The sequence below is a fragment of the Psammomys obesus genome, unplaced genomic scaffold (assembly GCF_907164565.1).
Source record: "Psammomys obesus unplaced genomic scaffold, mPsaObe1.curated_primary_1811, whole genome shotgun sequence".
In the NCBI taxonomy this organism is placed as follows: domain Eukaryota; kingdom Metazoa; phylum Chordata; class Mammalia; order Rodentia; family Muridae; genus Psammomys; species Psammomys obesus.
The window spans coordinates 11,614,607-11,619,055 of record NW_026596073.1 but is presented as its reverse complement, the minus strand read 5'-3'; the positions used below and the strand labels follow the sequence as shown (position 1 = coordinate 11,619,055).

The following is a 4,449-nucleotide window of genomic DNA, read 5'->3' as shown; positions in this document are numbered from 1 at the left end:
GGGAGGGCTTTGCCCATACGTGGCAGGCCCTCTGCCCTCACCTCCTGAGCCCTGCTTGGTTTCTTCAGTGTGGAATTACATTAGCCAGCGCCTACTTCATCGCGTCGTTACAAGAATTAGAAAAAGTATTACATATGCGCTGCCTAGAACAGGCCTGGCTGGGAAGGAACCAGACCCTTTCTCTTCACCCACTGAAAATTATCAGCTTCAGGCTCATGTCATTCTTGGCCGTGTAACTCTATTGGGAAATACCTTTGCTGCTTTGTGGGTTGGTGAAAGCATGGCGAGAGATGAAAATGGTTGCCTCCTGCCCTTCATCTGGAGTTCCAGAAGGCAAACACCTAAAGGAGCAAAGTCAGGAGCCCTCAAGGAGTAAGACAGCAGCCTTGGGTAAGAACGCTTAGAAAGACAGCGGGGACTGCGGCAAAATGAGAAACATACCTGTCAATACACAGCCACCCGTACCATCACCAAACAAGGTTTTGTCTTTACCGAATCTGACTTTTATGCAAAAAAGTACATTTTTGCAACATTGATTAAACACACGAGACCAAATAAAATACACCTGCCAACCGCCAGCCTGAGGTTTCCGTTGCATAAAGTTTATGGAGCAGCATAGTAAACAGCAAGATTTTTTTTTCGTAAGATGTTTTAAAATAATAAATTAATATAGATTGTATAAAATAAGGTTGATGAGTGAGAACCAGCAGTCTCCTCCTCTACCCTTCTAATGGTCATAATGTCCTAAATATTACCATTACTTCTTATGCATCCAGTTTTGCTTTTTGTTTTGTGGAGTTTTATAAATCTGTTTTGTGTTTTGTTGTTGTTGTTTGTATTTTGAGACAGGGTTTCTCTATGAAGCCCTGAAACTCACCATGTAGACCAGGCTGGCCTTGAACTCAGAGATCCACCTGCCTCCGCCCCCTCAAGTGCTGGGATTAAAGGGCTGTGCCACTATGTGCAGCTAAAGTATCTAATCCTTATTATAAAACATGAAGATCTAATTCCTGGATCTGGGAGATTAATGGTTTATTGGTAGAACAATCACCTGGCAGGTCCTAGGTTTGATCCCCAATGACTAAGTAAAGACAAAAAAAAAAAAAAAAGTGTAATAAGGATTTAATCATAAATATTTTACAGTTCATGGGGGGTGCTTAAAAAATGGAATTTCATGTGTCCCTGGTTGTTTCCTCATGATTCCTTTTTTAATTTTATAAACTTCATATTTTTAAAACCTTACAAAAAAAAAATCACACACCAAAATTAACCAGATACAAGTCAGAGAACTTCTATACAGTCCCATCCTGTCCAGTCTGTCCCGTTCCGCCCCCTTCTCCCTAGATGGTGGGGATCCTCCAGCTCCCATTTGCTAGGATTACTCACTTAGGCCACCAAGCCCAGCCTAATTGCTTTTCTAAAGCTTGTGAAAGCTAAATCAGCAGGATTAAATCACAACCACAACAGTTACTTGATGGAAAGATGTAATGCAAAGATTTTTTTTTTTTTTTAAACAGCCTCTCGAACTCTTTGTAGACCAGGCTTGACCTGGAAACCACAGAAATTCTCCTGCTTCTGTCTCTCTCTCTGTGTCTTTGTCTCTCTTCCTTTTTTTTTCAAAGATGCTTTGTGCATGGTCTTTAATAGTACATGACATCTTTTTAGGACTCGCTTTGTAGACCTGGCTGGCCTTGAACTCACAGAGATCCACCTGCCTCTGCCTCCCTGAATGCTGGGATTGCAGGCATGCGCCCCGTGGCTTGGCTCAGTGTGAAACATCTTTAGCTGAAGGGGTTAAAAAGAACCGGAAACCGGGTTTCCCGGCTCTGCTACTGGGGCTACACTGGGTGACTCGCTTGTGGGGGCCTACCCTGTGTGTAGTAGGATGTTTATTTCAAAGCATCCCCGACCTCAGAACTCAGCAGAGGAGGTCAATGCTCCCTAGCCTGCCCTGCGCTGTAACAAGCAAGCACCTCTCCAAACTTTGGCAGACGTTCGCGTCTTCAAGTGATCTCAAAGGCAGCGGAGGTATCGAAGAGCTGCCACCCGCGGCGTTGGGAGAGGGGAAGGAGAAGAAGCCGGAATTGCTTAAATTAGCATTCTGCTGATGCCGCTCTCGGCACCGCGCACGGTGAAGCTAGCTCTGCCGGTGCTGCCAAAACTGCAAACTGGACTCCATTGCGGTTTGTGGGACCAATCTGCAAGCTTCAAAGTCCGCCGCCCTGACCGCGTCGGCCTTCCTCGAGCGCCCCCTGCAGGCAGAGCCAGGCAAGCCCCTTGGTTGAGGGGTTAGACCAGAGTGGGTTCCAGGGGAGACTCTTCGCTGAGATCATCCGTGCATGATCACGTGTGGTTCTGAGACTTTAAAGAGTTCGCTAACCACTCACCCGAGGCAAAGCTGGAACTCTCTGCAGGGATGGAGGAAGAGCGCGGCATGTTTGCATGGACGCCTGTGGACAGCAGGAAGTCTGAAGAGCGTAAGCTAACGTGCTTATCGGAACAGACTGCACACCGTTTCTCGGTGGCTGGCCTTCCCCTCCGTGGATTGACTCTTTCTGGTTTTGTTCTCGTCGTAACCTTACTTCCAGTCTTGAGGATATTTGTCTTAATCCATCTGTGACCACTGTCCGAGACAGTGGAAGTGGCTAGTGCTGCATTTGACATTTTTGTCTTTGTCGTTTTAATGTTTCTTTCTCCCGCGAGGCTGTTAATACCTCCACAGGAAGAGTGTTTTATTGATTTTTGTTTGCCCACAGTCTGACTTACGAAGTATTCCTTAAAGGCCTAATAACGGACGAACTGTCTGAAAGGCAAAAGAAGAGGAAATGTAAATGTGCTTGAAAAACAAACAAACAAACAAACAACCACCTCCTTCCAGGGACAGCATGGGTTCTCAGATAACAAGGGAATTAAAACAAAATTTAAAGGGCCAGGCATGGTGGCTCACAGCTTCATTTAATCCCAGCACTTGGAGACAGAGGCAGGAGGATCGCTATGAGTCTAAAGCCATCATGGTCTACAGAATCAGTCCCCAGGCAGCAAAGGCTACATAGTGAGACTTGGTCTATGTATTAAATACTGTAGAAGCAGCGGTTACACTAAATGGACCCTCTTTTCAAACTCTACAGGAATATTTTGTAACAATAAGTGATTCTGGATGGATGACGGATCTAGAATATGAAAGATTTTGTCAGATGACAAAAATGCACTATAAGATGTCTACGCTGTGCTGACTTGGCTCCCTGAAAAATGGTCTATCCCAGTGGCCCTCAGCCTTCCTGATGCTGAGCTCCTTTAGCACAGCTCCCCATGTCATCATCACCCCCAACCATGAAATCGTTTCTTGTTGCTACTTCATAACTGTAATTTTGCTGTGTTGCAGATTGTAATGTAGATGACTGGTATGCAGGATATCTGACAAGCCGCCTCTTCAAAGGTGCACAGACAGACCCACAGGCAGACCCACAGGCTGAGAACCACTGGTCTATCCCATGGAGTGTTTCAGGACGCACACAGAGGCAGTTCTGTTACTAACGAAGACTGAATGGCTTCACTGTGAGTACCTCAACTCATCCTTATAAACTGGTAGCAAGATTCTTTAATTTTAACCAGGAGTGCTGGCACATGCCTTTAATCCCAGCACTTAGAGGCAGAGGCAGGCAGGAAGCCAGCCTGGTCTACAATGTAAGTCCAGGACAGCCAGGACTACACAGACAAACCATGTCTGGGCAGAGAGGTACGTGGAGGCATGTGTGTGCCGTATTACCTGTGTGGGTGTTACCCGTGTGGACACATGTGTAAGTCCTTTCTCTCCTTCCACAATGTGATCGGGAACAAGCTCAGCATCTCAGCTTTGCATAGCAAGCGCTTTTACCGCTGAGCCATCTCAGCAGCCCTCTCCTCAGCTCCTCTGCCTTTTTGCTTCATTTCTCACTTTCCCCCCCTGCAGAGCCTCGGTCTTGACCTGTCCAGTTCGGTGGAGCTGTCAGTCCAGCCCGCGCTCACAAGTGCCTGTAGCTCCAGCTCCAGGGGGATCCTATGCTCCTGCCCTCCCCAGGCCCACCTGTGTGTGCACAGGAGTGCATGCGCACAGAAATTAAAACTAATAAAAACAAATATTTAAAAAAACAACAACCAAGTATCACTATAAGGCTGACCATACCACTCTGGGGACACGTGGGCCTTTGGAGAACATTCTAGATCCAAACTAAAGCAGCCCTCAATGATCCTGCCCTTGCTTATTGCTATGATCTCACCTTTACTGCCTTCCAGTCATTCACTCTAGTTTTCCCGGTGCTCCTTGAACATGGAAGTAGTATTTCTACCTTAGAGCCTTTGCACAAGCAAATCCTTCTGTTCAGAATAGTCTTCCACAGATGTTTGCATGGCTTACCTCCTTTTGTTCCTTCCTTCCTTCCTTCCTTCCTTCCTTCCTTCCTTCCTTCCTTC

The 4,449-nt window shown here is 46.4% G+C and overlaps 1 long non-coding RNA gene across 1 annotated transcript; it reads left to right on the top strand.

Annotated features, from left to right (window-relative positions):
• The first annotated feature begins 1,867 nt into the window (after positions 1-1,867).
• Positions 1,868-4,107, top strand: LOC129690415 (uncharacterized). Its single transcript, XR_008722292.1, has 3 exons — positions 1,868-2,477; positions 3,383-3,555; positions 3,950-4,107. It is a non-coding gene; the product is annotated as an uncharacterized LOC129690415 (long non-coding RNA).
• The last annotated feature ends 342 nt before the right edge of the window (positions 4,108-4,449 follow it).